Below are 18,993 nucleotides of genomic sequence, written 5' to 3' on the forward strand. Positions count from 1 at the left end.
ATGCCAAATCTGCCAAGGCCGAATCCCAGAAGACCCTCCAGGAGTTGGATGAGGTGAAGAAGATAGCGGCGGGTAAGGCATTTTTTATGCAAAGAAAACACATAAACGTGAGTTACTTGTTACTTACCCGAATCCGGAGCTCTCCAGGAGCGTTCGCAGATCTTCCCCGGAGTGTGTCCGATGCCGCCGCATTCTATCGAGCCGAGGAGGGCAGCTCGACGGAGAAGGTGTTCTGGTCTCAGTACGCTGAGGCCGGACACCCCGTGCCCCTGAGCGACCAGCTGAAGCAACTGGTCGAGCTCCACAAGGCGGCCGAACAGGCCATGAAGGGCCTCATTGTTCGGCTGTGGCCTGGAGGGGCTCTGCCTGGGAGCTATTTCGGGCTGGTGCGGCGGCTGGTGGAGGCCTGTCCAAGGCTCGAAGTCATCAAGCGCTCCGTCTGCATTGAAGGTGCCCGTAGGGCCCTTGCCCGTGCTAAGGTGCACTGGGGCAAGCTGGATGCTGAGAAGCTTGTGAAGGACGGGCCACCGCCGGGGAAAGAGCATCGCAAGCCCGAGAATTACTATAAGGATGTTCTGAAGGGTGCCCGCCTTGTGGCGGATGAATGTTCTAGGGATGTAATTTTTGAGTGAAACTTGCTCGTTTTGTCCTGTGCGCTGAAAACTTGTTTATATGCGCTAAGCAATGCTGTTGGAATTTAAAATATTACCTTCTGTGCGGCTGTTTATCAATTCTGAGAGATGGCGAGTCGTCGGCTTCTGCCCCCGTGCCGCTAGTGCTGGGGTGTTCGGGGATAAACCTGAGCGCTCTTTTTCCCATGTTTGGGTCCTTCGAGGGAGGCGCTCAGCCCAACGAACAAGGCAATCGGACTATAATGCGTGAACACTCTCACTTAGCCATAGAATTCTATAATTTTAAATTTCGGCGAAGCCCCTGGTATTCGGAAGACCGAGTTCGGGGCGCTATCCACGCCTTGGCCGGACAGAGCCGGCTCCTCGCCCTAAGCGGCATAAGTCTTTAGGGACTCGAAAAAACCTCTCGAACAGCGACCAGCTCTCGCTTCATCATGACAGTCAGTTTTAGCTTTCTCCACTGAGGTGCTCGACCCAGCTCAACTGGGGCACAATCGCAGTGGTTCTCCTAGTGCTACCTTAGCCGATATAGCGGAACGTAAGGCACCAAAACATAGGAGCCGGGCAAACCCAACTATTGACCCAAGACATGATTCGGAGCCGATGCATATAATGCTATAAGTTCGGGGTGCCGCACTTGTTAAAGTGTTCGGACTTCTCACACCATATTGAGGGGTACTAAAGCCCCTGGCGTATTTTGGCCGTACCAACGTGTACGGGTGCAACATGTCGTTAAGGAACATATATAAAGAAAAAAAGGGTAATGCAAAAATAGACGAAGCTATGCATTGTTTATTAAAAAGGGCTGCGATCAAAGCAGAACGATACAGATAATGTGATAAGTGGAAGGTTAGACTAGTTAACATGTCCGTTCCAGGGGCAAGCTGCGGAATAGTATGCGGAACAGGTATACTGCTCGTGATAGAGACCACCTGGGAGTTCCGTAGTGCGGCGTGGCTTGTCTGCTTCCCTGGTTCCTGCATCGTTTGTGTGGCAATTGAACTGCCGAACAGGCCTTCCGAAGGATGAAGTCCTGAAACTAAGAGAAATTTAAAAAATCGGCAGCCCCTGGTACGGTTTAGGCCGTGTATTGGGCGTGCCGTGATGGTGCCCCTCCCCCTGTGCCCATGGTATCTCTAGAGCGTAGTTATGTAAGCGAAGTACTGGCGTCGCCTTTTTGCGAGGGTTGGGGTTGGGGCCGCATTGCTACGCCTGCTCGGATCATGCCAGGCGGTCTTGTTGTAGGTTACTCCGGGCGCGCTTGATGGTGTCCGGTCGTTTAGTGGCCGGACTGGAGAATTGCCTGGAGAGGCTGCTTTGAACTTCCGCTGCAAGGGCCGCCGTGTGCTCCTCCCTTCGGAGGGAGCGTTCGGTGTTTCCATTGACCGTGATGACGCCTCGAGGGCCTAGCATCTTGAGCTTAAGGTATGCGTAATGTGGTACTGCATTGAACTTAGTGAATGCGGTTCGCCCGAGCAATGCGTGATAGCCACTGCAAAACGGGACTATGTCGAAGATTAACTCCTCGCTTCGGAAATTATCCGGAGATCCGAAGACCACTTCAAGTGTGACTGAGCCTGTACAGTTGGCCTCTACACCTGGTATTACGCCTTTAAAGGTTGTTTTGGTGGGCTTAATCCTCGAGGGATCTATGCCCATTTTCTGCACTGTATCCTGGTAAAGCAGGTTCAGGCTGCTGCCGCCGTCCATAAGGACTCTAGTGAGATGAAATCCGTCAATAATTAGGTCTAGAACCAATGCGGCGAATCCGCCATGACGGATGCTAGTGGGATGGTCCCTTCGATCAAAGGTGATCGGGCAGGAGGACCATGGGTTGAACTTTGGGGCGACTGGCTCTACCGCGTATACGTCCCTTAACGCACGCTTCCGCTCCCTTTTGGGGACATGGGTTGCGTATATCATGTTCACCGTCCGCACTTGTGGGGGAAAACCCTTCTGTCCACTGTTGTTCGGCGGCCGGGGCTCCTCGTCGTCATCGCTATGCAGCCCCTTGTCTTCATTTTCGGTGTTTATCTTGCCTGCCTGCTTGAACACCCAACAATCCCTGTTGGTGTGATTGGCTGGCTTTTCGGGGGTGCCATGTATCTAGCACGAGCGGTCGAGTATTCGGTCCAAACTGGACGGGCCCCTAGGATTCCTTTTAAATGGCTTTTTCCGCTGACCAGATTTAGAGCCTCTGAATCCGGCATTAACTGACGTATCCTCAGCATTGTCGCCGTTAATGCGGCGCTTCTACTTGTTGCGACGCGACCTGCCACTACTGTCCCTGGTGTCCGAATTACCAGGGTTCTTGGTCATATTGTTGCTACGAGCAAGCCAATTGTCTTCTCCCGCGCAAAAGCGGGTCATGACTGTGGTGAGTGCTGCCATAGATTTCATCTTTTCCTGTCCAAGGTGCCGGGCCAGCCACTCGTCACGGATATTGTGTTTGAAGGCTGCTAGGGCCTCAGCGTCCGGACAGTCGACTATTTGATTTTTCTTTGTTAGGAACCGTGTCCAGAATTGCCTGGCCGATTCCTCTGGCTGCTGAATTACGTGACTTAGGTCATCGGCGTCTGGGGGTCGCACGTAAGTGCCCTGGAAATTGTCGAGGAATGCGGCTTCCAGGTCCTCCCAACAACTGATTGATCCTGTTGGCAAGCTGTTAAGCCAATGCCGAGCTGGTCCTTTAAGCTTGAGTGGGAGGTATTTGATGGCGTGGAAATCATCGCCGCGGGCCATGTGGATATGAAGGAGATAATCCTCGATCCATACTGCAGGATCTGTTGTGCCATCATATGATTCGATGTTTACGGGTTTGAAACCCTCGGGGATTTGATGATCCATTATTTCGTCTGTAAAGCAGAGTGGGTGTGCGGCGCCTCTGTACTGGGCTATATCATGACGTAGCTCCAATGAGCCTTGTCTACTGTGTTCGGCCCCGCCGAATTTGTGGCCGGCGTGACGGTTACCGTCTCGAGCCGTGGGGCGCCCACGCGATCCGTAGATCGATCTTGTTTGCCTTGCCTTGTCCTCCAACATGTCTCGTAAGTCCGGCGCATATTCCCGTGCCTTGGTACGGGGTGCGGCTTGAGTGGAGGGTCGAGAGGCCTCTCTATCGCGACCACGAGGTGGCCGGTCGGCCGCATCAAGTGCTTCCTCCTCTAATCGGGGTAGCAACCTGCGCTTTGGGTAGCTCTTGGAGGGGCGTTCGAGTTTATGCTCTTCGGCCGCAAGGACTTCAGTCCATCTATCGACTAGCAAATCTTGATCAGCCCTAAGCTGTTGCTGTTTTTTCTTGAGGCTTCTTGCCGTGGCCATAAGCCTGCGTTGAAAACGCTTTTGCTCGACGGGATCCTCTGGCACGACGAATTCGTCGTCGTCGAGGCTTGCCTCGTCTTCGGAGGGAGGCATATAATTATCGCCCTCGACCTCTCTGTCTGCCGCTCTCTTGTGAGGGTTGGTTTCTCCATCCTCCTATGCTAAATCTTGCTGGAGGGGGTTTTCTTCGGTGCTTTCCGGAGTATTATTATCTCCTGTGCTAGAATCACCGTGTTTGTTTTGGCGGGATTTTGAGCGGCGCCGCTGACGCCGGCGCTTAGGCTGTTTCTTGGATGGGTCATCTTCCGCTCCTCATCGTCATCTCCCTCTTTTGGTGTGTCCACCATGTATACGTCATATGACGAGGTGGCTTTCCAGGGCCCAATAGGCGCTGGTTTTTCATCGTCTCCTTCATCGGCGTCCATACCGTCGATGTCTTCGGAGTCGAAGTCGAGCATGTTGGTTAAGTCGTCGACAGTGGCTACAAAGTGGGTGGTGGGTGGGCTTTGAATTTCTTCATCGTCCGTACCCCAACCTTGCTGACCGTAGTCCGGCCAGGGCTCTCCTGAAAACAAGAGAGACTTCAGTGACTTCAGGATATCGCCAAAAGGCGAGTGCTGAAAGATGTCTGCGGCAGTGAACTCCATGATCGGCGCCCAATCAGATTCGATCGGCAGGGGCGCGGGGGGCTCGTAGTTCGGAGGGGAGTCCGGCTCCTTGGAGTCACAGGTCTCGCAGAGTACGGGGCTGGTGCTTGGCTCAATCGCCGTTGGGGTTGCAGCCCCCGAGGTGGCGTCCAACCGCCCATCCTCGATCTGCACGGTTGGCTCCGAATTAAGGGTCGGAGCCGATGCGGCTGCGGCCTCCAGGGCACTGTTCGGCGGCAGAGCTAGATCATGCTCGTTGTGACAGTGCGGCACGCTCGGCAGTGGCTCGAATCCGTCGAAGATCAAGTCCCCGCGGATGTCAGTCGTGTAGTTTAAATTTCCAAATCTGACCTGACGGCCAGGGGCGTAGCTTTTGATCTGCTCCAGACGGCCAAGCGAATTGGCCCGCAGTGCGAAGCCGCCGAAGACGAAGATATGTCCGGGGAGGAAGGTCTCACCCTGGACTGCATCGCTATCGATGATTGTAGGAGCCATCGAGCCTGACAACGACGACACAGAGGAACTCTCAATGAAAGCACCAATGTCGGTGTCAAAACCGGCGGATCTCGGGTAGGGGGTCCCGAACTGTGTGTCTGGGCCGGATGGTAACAGGAGACAAGGGACACGAAGTTTTACCCAGGTTTGGGCCCTCTCGATGGAGGTAAAACCCTACGTCCTGCTTGATTAATATTGATGGTATGTGTAGTACAAGAGTAGATCTACCACAAGATCAAGGAGGCTAAACCCTAGAAGCTAGCCTATGGTATGAGTGTTGATGTGTATGTTGTCCTACGGACTAAAACCCTCCGATTTATATAGACACCGGATAGGGTTAGGGTTACTTAGAGTCGGTTACAAAGGTAGGAGAGCTGCATATCCGTATCGCCAAGCTTGCCTTCCACGCCAAGGAAAAGTCCCTTCCGGACACGGGACGAAGTCTTCAATCTTGTATCTTCATAGTCCAGGAGTCCGGCTGAAGGTATAGTCCGGCCATCCGGACACCCCCTAATCCAGGACTCCCTCACCCACTACCTATTAATAATAGCCTTCCTGATGAACAATTAAATGTTATAAGTACTTCTCATAGTACTCCATGGTATGATGATTATGCTAACTATATTGTTGCTAAATTTATACCACCTAGCTTCACATACCAACAAAAGAAAAAGTTTTTCTATGATTTAAGAAATTACTTTTGGGATGACCCACATCTTTATAAACAAGGAGTAGATGGTGTTATTAGACGTTGTGTACCTGAGGATGAACAGGAACAGATCCTACGCAAGTGTCATTCCGAGTCTTATGGAGGACACCACGCTGGAGATAGAACTGCACATAAGGTATTGCAATCTGGTTTTTATTGGCCTACTCTCTTCAAGGATGCCTGTAAGTTTGTCTTGTCTTGTGATGAATGTCAAAGAATTGGTAATATTAGTAGACGTCAAGAAATGCCTATGAACTATTCACTTGTTATTGAACCATTTGATGTTGGGGCCTTTGATTATATGGGACCTTTTCCTGCCTCTAATGGATACACACATATTCTAGTTGATGTTGATTACGTTACTAAGTGGGTAGAAGCTATTCCAACTAGTAGTGCTGATCATAACACTTCTATTAAAATGCTTAAAGAAGTTATTTTCCCGAGGTTTGGAGTCCCTAGATATTTAATGACTGATGGTGGTTCACACTTTATTCATGGTGCTTTCCGTAAAATGCTTGCTAAATATGATGTTAATCATAGAATTGCATCCCCTTATCACCCACAGTCTAGTGGTTAAGTAGAGTTGAGCAATAGAGAGCTCAAATTAATTTTGCAAAAGACTGTTAATAGGTCTAGAAAGAATTGGTCCAAGAAACTTGATGATGCATTATGGGCTTATAGAACTGCATACAAAAATCCTATGGGTATGTCTCCGTATAAAATGGTTTATGGAAAAGCATGTCACTTACCTCTCGAACTAGAACATAAGGCATATTGGTCTATTAAAGAGCTTAACTATGATTTTAAACTTGCCGGTGAGAAGAGGTTATTTGATATTAGCTCACTTGATGAATGGAGAACCCAAGCTTATGAAAATGCCAAGTTGTTTAAAGAAAATGTTAAAAGATGGCATGACAAGAGGATACAAAAGCGTGAGTTTAATGTAGGTGATTATGTATTGCTATAAAACTCTCGTTTAAGATTTTTTGTAGGAAAACTTCTCTCTAAATGGGAAGGCCCGTATGTTATCGAAGAGGTCTATCGTTTCAGTGCAATACAAATCAACAACTTCGAGGGCACAAATCCGAAGGAGGTAAACGGTCAAAGAATCAAACATTATATCTCAGGTAATCCCATAAATGTTGAAACCAACATTATTGAAACCGTAACCCCGGAGGAATACATAAGGGACACTTTCCGGAACGTTTCAGACTCTGAAAAAGAATAGGTATGTGGTACGGTAAGTAAACCGACTCCAAAACAATTTTTATGGCAATATTTCTCCGTTTTGGAATATGTAGAAAAATAGAAAAATAAGTAGCAGTCCAGGAAGGACACGAGGGCCCCACGAGGGTGGTGGATGCGCCCTACCCCCCTGGGCGCGCCCCCTACCTCGTGAGCACCTCGTGTGCCTTCCGGACTCCGTTTTCTTGCACGTTGCGTATTTTGGTCGGTAAAAATTCATTATATAATCTCCTGGGGGTTTTGACTCCCGTATCACGCAAAAATCTCCTGTCTTTGTTTCGAGCTATTTTTCTGACAGATCTAGATTATCATGACGTCCCCAAGTTCTTCCAAGGACAAGTTCTTCGAGAAGGCCATCAACCCTTACCTCGCGGAGGTGTTGCGACACCCTCAAACCATTGAGATGCGTGATGGGTTGTTGCACATCCGCGATGTTGAGGGACCAAAGGGAACCGGAAGCGTGGAGACGAGGCTCGAAGCAATGGAGCAACAAATTTTCAAGTGCGAGGGGATGGTGGAGCGTGGAATCAACGCTAGCCACACGATGCTCGCGGAGTTCACTAACAACTACAAGCCGAATGCCAAGAACACCGAGGAGGCCATCTTCAAGCTATATGAGAAGATCAAGCACCTCCAAGCCCAAATCTATGACCTGCAAAACCAAAACTGTGAGTATGAATATAGATTCAAAAGAATGAGTTTGGCTGCAGATTCGAGGATTCTGGACACTCGATCATCCTTCTATGATGGTGCACCTATGCCTTGGAAGATGGATGACAAGCCCGCATCATCAACAATACCTCCACCTTCTTCACCAACCAAGGAGATATAATCACATGGGTATGGGCACTCCCCTTGGCAACTGCCTAGCTTGGGGGAGATGCCCCGGTATCGTATCACAATCACAACTCCTATCTTTACCGTTTTTCTTAGTTTGATCCTGTTAGTAGTATCTTGATCTAGTAGAATAAAGTTTATGGCATGATCTAGTTTTGAGTTTTGCTTTATGATCCCTCTATGTAATCGAGTCTGTGAGTTATATATAATAAAGAGTAGTGTTGAGTCAAGGGCTTGATTATTTTGCCATGATCTTGGGTGAATAAAAGAAAAGAGAAAAAGAATAAAAAGAAACAAAAAAGTTCATATTGATTTTATTGAGAGTAATGACTTCACATAGAGAGAGTATGATGATTAAAAGTTGTTGGGAGTTGGCAAGCATAGCTTTGGTCATTGTTGCAATTAATAGGAAGTAATAAGGAAAGAGAGGTTTCACATATAGATATGTTATCATTGACATCTTTTATGATTGGGAGCACTCATTAAAATATGACATGCTAAAGAGTTGATGTTGGACAAGGAAGACAACGTAATGAGTTATGTCTTTCTTATATCTGAGATAAAGTATGTTGTCATGGACCCTCTAACTTGTTGAGCTTGCCTTTCCCCCTCATGCTAGCCAAATTCTCAGCACTAAGTAGAAATACTACTCGTGCTTCCAAATATCCCTAAACCAGTTTTGCCATGAGAGTCCACCATATCTACCTATGGATTGAGTAAGATCCTTCAAGTAAGTTGTCATCGGTGCAAAGCAATAAAAATTGCACTAAATATGTATGATTGATTGGTGTGGGAGAAATAAGCTTTATACGATCTTGTGGTTTGGAAGTAATAAAAGCGACGGACTACATAATAAAGGTCCATATCACAAGGGGAAATATAAAGTGACGTTCTTTCGCATTGAAATTTTATATATCCAACCATAAAAGCGCATGGCAACCTCTGCTTCCCTCTGCGAAGGGCCTATCCTTTATTATTATCTTCTACCTTATGCAAGAGTCATGGTGATCTTCACCTTTTCTTTTTCATTTTATCCTTTGGCAAGCTCAGCATGTTGGAAAGAACATGATATATATATATATATATATATATATATATATATATATATATAATTGGATGTAGGGGAGCATGAACCATTATTGTTGACATTACCCTTGAGGTAAAAGGTTGTGGGGCAAAACTATAAGCCCCTATTTTTCTCTGTGTTCGATTAAAACTCCGTAACCACAAATATCGCGTGAGTGTTAGCAATTATGGAGGACTAAATGATAGTTGAGTATGTGGACTTTATTTTTTTAGCTCTGACATAGACTCTTTCCGATGTTATGATAAATTGCAATTGCTTCAATGACTGAGATTATAGTTTGTCGGAGCCCAATAAGGTTTATGATTTATACTTTTGCATTGTGAATAGATCATCACTTGAACATAAGTAATCATATGACAAAATCTATATATGATGCTGTTATGAGAATAATCATGATGCCTTCATGTCCGTATTTTATTTTTATCCACGCCTCTACCTCTAAACATGAGGACATATTTATTGTTATTAGCTTTTCGCTTGAGGACAAGCGAGGTCTAAGCTTGGGGGAGTTGATACGTCCATTTTGCATCATGCTTTTATATTGATATTTATCGCATTATGGACTGTTATTTCACTTTATGTCACAATACTTATGGCTATTCTCTCTTATTTTACAAGGTTTACATAAGGAGGGAGAATGCTGGCAGCTGGAATTCTGGGCTGGAAAAGGAGAAAATATTAGAGACCTATTCTGCGCAACTCCAAAAGTCCTGAAACTCCACGGAACATCTTAAAACAAATAAAGAAAAATCCTCGCCAAAGATGAAGGCCAGGGGGCCCACACCCTGCTCATGAGGGTGGGGGGCGCCCCCCCTAGGGCGCCCCCCTACCTTGTGGCCCCCCTGGTGGCTCTCCACGTCCATCTTCTCCTATATGAAGTCTTTCGATGAGAAAAAAAGAAGAAGGAACTTTTCGGGATGAGACTCCACCGCCACGAGGCAGAACCTTGGCGGATCCAATCTAGAGCTCCGGCAGAGCTGTTCTGTCGGGGAAACTTCCCTCCAGGAGGGGAAATCATCACCATCGTCATCACCAACGCTCCTCTCATCGGGAGAGGGCAATCTCCATCAACATCTTCACCAGCACCATCTCATCTCCAAACCCTAGTTCATCTCTTGTATCCGATTCTTGTCTCAAAGTCCGGGGTTGGTGCTAGTAGGTTGCTAGTAGTGTTGATTACTCCTTGTAGTTGATGCTAATTGGTTTATTTGGTGGAAGATCATATGTTCAGATCCTATATGCATATTATTGCCACTCTGATTATGAAAATGAATATGCTTTGTGAGTAATTACGTTCGTTCCTGAGGACAAGGGAGAAGTCTTGCTATGAGTAGTCATGTGAATTTGGTATTCGTTTGATATTTTGATAAAATGTAAGTTGTCTAGCCTCTAGTGGTGTTATGTGAACGTCGACTACATAACACTTCACCATTATTTGGGCCTAGAGGAAGGCATTGGGAAGAAATAAGTAGATGATGGGTTGCTAGAGTGACAGAAGCTTAAACCCTAGTTTATGCGTTGCTTCTAAGGGGCTGATTTGGATCCATATGTTTCATGCTATGGTTAGGTCTACCTTAATACTTTTGTTGTAGTTGCGGATGCTTGCAATAGAGGTTAATCATAAGTGGGATGCTTGTTCAAGTAAGAACAGCACCCAAGCACCGGTCCACCCACATATCAAATTATCAAAGTAACGAACGCGAATCATATGAACGTGATGAAAACTAGCTTGACGATATTCCCATGTGTCCTCGGGAGCGCTTTTCCTATTATAAGAGTTTGTTCCGGCTTGTCCTTTGCTACAAAAGGACTGGGCCACTTAGCTGCACTTTATTTTACTTTTGTTACTTGTTGGTCATTACAATTTATCCTATCAGAAAACTATCTATTACCACTTATTTCAGTACTTGTAGAGAAAACCTTGCTGAAAACCGCTTATCATTTCCTTCTGCTCCTCGTTGGGTTCGACGCTCTTAATTAATGAAAGGACTATGATAGATCTCCTATACTTGTGGGTCATCAAGACCACTCTCCCCTCTCGTTGCTATGCATCTCCTAGATAGATCTTGCGTGATCGTAGGAAATTTTGAAATACTGCGTTCCCCAACAATATTTACCACCTAGCTTTATATACCACCAAAAGAAAAAAATTCTTCTATGATTTAAGACATTACTTTTAGGATGACCCACATCTTTATAAAGGAGTAGATGGTATTATTAGACGTTGTGTACCTGAGCATGATCAGGGACAAATCCTACGAAAATGTCAGTTCGAAGCTTATGGAGGGCATCATGCTTGAGATAGAACTGCTAACAAGGTATTGCAATCTGGATTTTATTTGCCTACTCTCTTCAAGGATGCTCGTAAGTTCATCTTATCTTGTGATGAATGTCAAAGAATAGGTAATATCAGTAAGCGTCAAGAAATGCCTATGAACTGTTCACTTGTTGTTGAACCATTTGATGTTTGGGGATTTGATTATATAGGACCTCTTCCTTCCTCTAATGGGTATACACATATTTTGGTTGCTGTTGATTATGTTACTAAATGGGTAGAAGCTATTCATACCAGTAGTGCTGATTACAACACCTCTATTAAACTGCTTAAGGAAGTTATTTTCCCAAGGTTGGGAGTCCCTAGATATTTAATGACTGATGGTGGTTCACACTTTATTCATGGTGCTTTCCATAAAATGCTTGCCAAGTATGATGTTAACCATATAATTGCATCACCTTATCATCCTCAGTCTAGTGGTCAAGTTGAACTTAGCAATATAGAAATAAAATTAATTTTGCAAAAGACTGTCAATAGGTCCAGAAAGAATTGGTCTAAGAAATTAGATGATGCACTTTGGGCTTATAGAACAGCATATAAAAATCCTATGGGTATGTCTCCTTATAAAATGGTTTATGGAAAAGCTTGTCATTTGCCTCCTGAGTTAGAGCATAAAGCACATTGGGCCATCAAAGAACTCAATTATGATTTCAAGCTTGCGGGTGAAAACAGGTTATTTGATATTAGCTCTTTAGATGAATGGAGAACCCAAGCTTATGAAAATGCTAAGTTGTTTAAAGAAAATGTTAAAAGATGGCATGATAAAAGAATCCAAAAACATGAGTTTAAAGTCAGAGAATATGTTCTTTTGTACAACTCTCGTTTCAGATTCTTTGCAGGAAAACTCCTCTCAAAAAGGGAAGGACCCTATGTTATCGAGAAGGTTTATCAGTCTGGAGCCATCAAAATAAATAATGCCAAAGGTACTAACCCGGAGGTGGTTAATGGGCAACGAATAAAACATTATATCTCAGGTATGCCCATTAATGTTGAAAGTAATATTATTCAAACTTTGACACCGGAAGAACACATAAAAAGTCCTTCCGGAACACTCCAGAACCGTGAAAATAAGGAGGTACGTGATACGGTAAGTAAACGGACTCTGAAAAATCCGCAAAAATATTATTTTTCAGTTTTGGAGTATTAGAAAAATAGGAAAATAAGAAACTTCTAGGAAGCGTACCCTGGTGGGCACAAGAAACCAGGGCGCGCCAGGCGCCCACCTGGGACACCTTCCGGACCCCTTTTTGCTACAGTTTGCTTGTTCCCCAAGGTAAAAAAATCTTTATATACTCCCCGAACCTGTTGATCATCGTATCACGGAGAAATCCTCTGTTATCTTTTCTTGCTGTTTTCGGTCAGATCTATCAAGCCAGGCATCATGTCTTCCTCCTCCTCCAACAACATGGAAGAAGATGCTTGGTTGATGAAGATTGAGCTGAAGAGGGAGGATCCTACGGATGCCGTCAAGGGAGACAAGGGCAAGGAGGCTACCATAGATCCACCCTCAGTGGAAGAACAAGCACTGCCGGGCGAGGAGGAGGAAGAAGATATCCTTAAGCCTTACCTTGCTCATCTTACCCCTACTGAGAGTGAAGCCTTTCGCATCATTGAAATAGTTTGCGTGCAACATAAGTATCTCACTCGCGAAAATATTCTGCATCAAGAGCATATCATCCATGTCCGGAGCGTCATCCGTAGATTGGAGAATCTCTTGATCCTTAAGGATAGGATCTCTTCATCACCACCATCATCTTCTTCACCACCGAAGGAGAATTGAGTATCGGGTATGGGCACTCTCCTTGGCTACCGCCAAGCTTGGGGGAGGTGCCCAGGTATCGTATCATCCCATTATCTTTTGCCTTTACTTATTTTAGTTCGATCTTTTGCTTTAGATGAATAAAAGTTTAGTTCGATCCTTTCTTTTCGAGAGTTTGCTTAGTGATCTATCCTTGTAATATTGTGCGAGATATATAATAAAGTTTAGTTTAAGTTTTGATTTCTTTACTTTCATGTTGCAAATTAAAAGAAAAGAAATAAGGAAGAAAAAGAGAAAGGAAATAAATAAAATGAAAGAAATTATGAAAAAGATCATATACTAATCTTATGGTAGGTGCTGACACCACATAAGGAAAAGTATAAGTAGAAAATTTTATTAGAGATTGACAAGCATAGCATTAGTCACTGATGCAACTCATGAAAGAATTAATAAGGGAAGAGAAGATTCACATATAAATATACTATCCTAGAAATCTTTTGTGATTGTGAGCCCTCACCAAAATATTATATGCCAAAATTGTTGACGTTCGACAAGGAAGACAACTTAATGGATTATGTTTGTTTATATTCACATAGAAGTCATATTGTCATGGATCCTTTAACATGTGGTGCTTGCTCCTATCTTTGCTAGCCAAAAATTCTGCACTGAGTAGAGATACTACTTGTGCATCTAAAAACCCTTAAACCCAAATCTTATTTTCAAGAGTCCACCATACCTACCTAGGGATTGAGCAAGATCCCTCAAGTAAGTTGTCATCGGTGCAAAAAGGCAATAAAAATTGCTTCTAAAAGTGTGAGATCATTTAGTGTAAGAGAAAATTGAGCGTTGTACGAACTTGTGATGGTGAAGAATAAAAGCGACATACTGCATAATAAAGGTTGCTATCAAAAGGGGCAATACAACATGAAGTTCTTTTGCACTAAGGGGTTGAGCATACAAACAAATAAGTGCATGGCAACCTCTGCTTCCCTCTGCGAAGGGCCTATCTTTTACTTTTATGTATTTATTTTTATACAAAGAGTCAAAGTTTTCCTTCTATTCATTTTTATTTTTCTCCTTTGGCAAGCATCATGTGGTGAGGAAAGATCTAGGCACATATGTCCAGTTGAATATAGATATCTTGAGTTATTATTGTTGATATCGCCCTTGAGGTGAATACGTTGGGATGCAAAACTATAAGCCCATATCTTTCTATGTGTCTGGTTGAAACGTTTTGCTCATGTGTACGCCATGAGTGTTGGCAATCATAGAACACTATATGATGGTTGAGTATGTGGACTTGCCTAAAGGCTCCGATACGTGACCCTTCCTGTAAAAATGATGAATTATAGTTGCAAAGTTGACTGGGAACATAGAGTTTTTGCTTTATACTTTGATTGTGTGATGAATTGTTACTTATTCATGAGAAGTACATGCTAAAAGTTCTATGACAAGAGTCTTATGTTTAAGTTTGTTGCTGTTATAATAATGAACATGATACTTCTATGTCCGTATTTTGTTTTTATCGACACCTCTCTCTCATGTGGACATGTTTTTCGGTTTCGGTTTTTCGCTTGAGGACAAGTGAGGTCTAAGCTTGGGGGAATTGATATGTCCATTTTGCATCATATTTTCTTACTGTTATTTATGATGTTCTTATCCATAATAATGCTTTTTGGAGTAATTCTAATGCCTTTTCTCTCATAATATGCAAGGTATACACAAAGAGGGAGAATTCCGGCAGCTGGAAATCTGGACTTGGAAAAGCTACGTCAGGCCACCTATTCTGCACAACTCCAAACAAGCTAAAACTTCACGAAGATTTTTTTATCAAATATATGATGAATATTGGAGCAAATAACTGCCAGAGGGGGCCCACCAGGTGGGCACAACCCACCTGGGTGCGCTAGGGAGCCCAGGCGCGCCCTGGTGGGTTGTGCTCACCCAGACTCACCTTCGGTGCCCATTGAGGGAGTCCTGGATTAGGGGGTGTCCGGATAGCCGTACTATAACCCTTGGCCGGACTCTCGGACTATGAAGATACAAGATTGAAGACTTCGTCCCGTGTCCGGATGGGACTTTCCTTGGCGTGGAAGGCAAGCTTGGCAATGCGGATATGTAGATCTTCCCCCATTGTAACCGACTCTGTGTAACCCTAGCCCTCTTCGATGTCTATATAAACCGGAGGGTTTTAGTCCATAGGACGAACAACAATCATACCATAGGCTAGCTTCTAGGGTTTAGCCTCTCTGATCTCATGGTAGATCTACTCTTGTACTACCCATATCATCAATATTAATCAAGCAAGACGTAGGGTTTTACCTCCATCAAGAGGGCCCGAACCTAGGTAAAACATTGTGTCCCCTGCCTCCTGTTACCATCCGGCCTAGACGCACAGTTCGGGACCCCCTACCCGAGATCCACCGGTTTTGACACCGACATTGGTGCTTTCATTGAGAGTTCCGTTGTGCCGTCACCATCAGGAAGGATGCCTCATCCCGTCTTTAAAGACGGCACTGTTGCTAAGGGAGCTTTGGCTGTCGGCCAAACTCTCCGGCTAGGTGGTTTTCTTATGACCGCCTATTCGGCCGCTGTGCCGACGATGACTTCTCGGGTCGTCAAAAGCAATCTTCACGTCAACTCGGAACTCGCCGAGCAGTTAGATCCAATGGAGCTCTCTTCCCTAAATGAGCTCTTGGATCGCATCGCCGCCCTGGGAGTCGCTACAGACTATGATCAGATTGGGCCTAAACCCGATCTGAGAGAGATCAACTCTCCCCAGGTCACCCATCACGTTGCAGTGGTGGAGGAACAATGCGGCGACCCTTCATCTATCTTAAGGACTAGCTATGTCCAGATTCCCAATCCCTCCAAGACGGATACCCGCGGAGGGGAGGACGTCACTCAAGACCTGAACCTAGAGTTAGGCAGTGGGCTAGATTTAGTGGAAAACATCCAAGAATCCAAACTTCCGAGTTCGGAAACTCCTTGGCCCCTGAGTTTCAGATTGGGTGAGGTTTCGGATTCAATTCCACCCACCCACCCAAACATAAGCAATCTATCCCAAATTAGGCAAGAGCCCGAAGAAACAGTACACCATTACTGGGCCAGATTCCTCCTGGTCATGAACAGGATAAAGGACTGTCATGAGAAAGACGCAATTTTATTCTTCTGCAATAATTGCACGGACAAGGGAATCCTCAACGCCATAAGTCGCCGTGAAATTACACGCTTTGCCGACTTGGCGTCCATAGTACGAAAGTACTGTGCGATGGAAAGCGCCTGGAAAACCGAAATAAAATTTAGGGACAATCCAGACCTGAATACAAACCCAGTCCGAAATAAAAGGGTGCATTATCGCCAGACACCTGGGTTAAACACAAAAAAGCAAAAACCCTCTACAGGGCATGGAACCGTACTGGAGGGATGGCTCAATGGACCCTGTGAAATTCACAGTGCAGAGGGCGCCACACCAACTCATAGCCTTAGAGCATGTTGGATACTCCGGCAGGTGGCCAAAAGTGGCGAAGATCTTCTAACCCCAGAAGCCACAGAGCACCAGCCCGGGGATACCAGTATGGTATTAATAGTCTTCGAGACTTTCACATCAAATAATATGCGAAAACGAACACTTTGCAGCCTTGCCGAAGTCTACCACGTGGCAACAATAAACCCATGGAGTGACACGGCTATTACTTTTAATGCCAGCGACGAACCTAAATTCTGAACAGCCCGAGCACCAGCCGCATTGGTCCTCAGTCCAATAGTGGACGGCTTTCGACTCACCAAGGTACTCATGGATTGTGGCAGCGGATTGAACCTAATTTATGAGGAAACCCTTCGAAAAATGGAAATAGACTGGAACCGCATTGAGCGAAGCAGCACAACCTTTAGAGGAATAATCCCCAGTCGGGAAGCGCGCTGTACAGGAAAAATCACACTAGATGTGGTGTTCGGCACGCCGGATAATTACAGGTCCGAAGAGGCCACGTTCCAAGTGGCCCCGTTCAGTAGCGGATATCAGGCTCTATTAGGACGGGAGGTGTTTACAATCTTCCAAGCCATACCCCATTACGGGTACACGAAGCTTAAAATGCCCGGGCCCAATGGCATCATCACTCTTGCTACTGATCTGGACATAGCACTCCGCGCCGAAAATAAGACAGCCGCACTGGCCCTCGAGGCACTATCCGAAGCCCTAGCGGCTGAGGAACTGACCGCGCTGCGCTCCACGGTGAACAGGGACGACGTGATACTCGATAAAAGATCCCGGTCCACCTCCTTTAAACCAGTGGATGAAATAGTCAAATTCCAAATCCATCCAACGGACCCTACAAAAACAGCTTCCATCGAGGCACAATTAAACCCTGATGTAGACGTCGCACTACGAGAGTTCCTACGCGAGAACTGGGACATTTTTGCCTGGCACCCTTCAGACATGCCAGGAAACCCACGCAAGCTGGCCGAGCACAACCTAAATATCCTAAAAGGATTCAAGCCAGTCAAGCAGGCTCTTCGGCGTTTCTCCGAACCTAAGAGACAAGCCATGGGAGAGGAACTAGCCAAGCTATTGGAGGCCGGATTCATCAGAGACATAAAACATCCGGACTGGCTAGCAAACCTGGTGATGGTACCAAAGAAGGACAAATCCTGGCGCTTGTGCGTCGATTTTAAGGACCTCAACAAGGCTTGTCGAAAGGATCCCTTCCCCCTCCCCCGCATCAATCAAATCATCGACGCTACCGCAGGACACGATTCATTGTGTTTCCTCGACGCATACTCCGGCTACCATCAAATTAAGATGGCAGAGCCAGACAAAGCCGCAACGGCATTCATCACACCATATGGCCCATTCTGCTTCAACACAATGCCCTTCGGGCTCAAAAACGCCGGCGCAACATATCAGCGCATGATTCAGACATGTCTGGCAAACCAGATCGGCAAAACAGTGGAGGCATACGTAGATGACGTGGTCATCAAAACCAAGCATGTCGAATCTCTAGTAGACGACTTGAGGCTCACATTCGATAACCTCCGAACATACGACATCAAGCTCAACCCAGAAAAATGCGTTTTCGGCGTACCAGCCGGAAAGATCTTGGGCTTCATTGTATCCGGTAGAGGAATTGAAGCAAATCCAGCCAAGATCCGAGCTCTGTCACAATTGGACATCCCAAAGGACCTCAAACAAATACAAAAATTGACCGGATGCGTGGCGGCTCTAAGCCGCTTTATCTCCCGCTTGGGAGAAAAGGCATTACCCCTTTATCGCCTCCTCCGGCGCACCGAACACTTCGAGTGAACGGATGCCGCCACGGCCGGACTCGACGAAATAAAACCCATATTGGCAACAAACCCAGTCCTGGCCGCGCCAAACATTGGTGAACCAATGCTATTATACATTGTGGCAACTCATTAAGTTGTAAGCGCAGTGCTCGTCGTCGAACGAGAAACGGACGGACACAAATTTCCCCTTCAAAAGCCGATTTACTATGTGTCCACTGTCCTTACTCCATGCAAGCCACGGTACCCACATTATAAAAAGATAGCATACGCGGTATTAATGGCATCCCGGAAGCTGCGACACTACTTTCAAGAGTGTTCGATAACGGTAGCCTTGGAAGTACCACTTAACGATATTATAAACAACCGTGACGCGACGGGCCGGATTGCCAAATGGGCCATTGAGCTCCTCCCGTTCGACATAACTTACAAGCCACGACGAGCTATTAAGTCGCAAGTTTTAGCCGACTTCGTCGCCGAATGGACGGAAGCCGAACTCCCTAAAGAGTACGACACACATTCCAACTGGATCATGCACTTCGACGGCTCCAAAATGTTGGCCGGTCTGGGTTCTGGCGTCGTTTGGACGTCCCCAACAGGAGATATAGTTCAATACGTACTCCAGATAATGTATACGAACTCC

This window comes from Triticum aestivum, chromosome 4A, assembly GCF_018294505.1.
Source record: "Triticum aestivum cultivar Chinese Spring chromosome 4A, IWGSC CS RefSeq v2.1, whole genome shotgun sequence".
NCBI lineage: Eukaryota > Viridiplantae > Streptophyta > Magnoliopsida > Poales > Poaceae > Triticum > Triticum aestivum.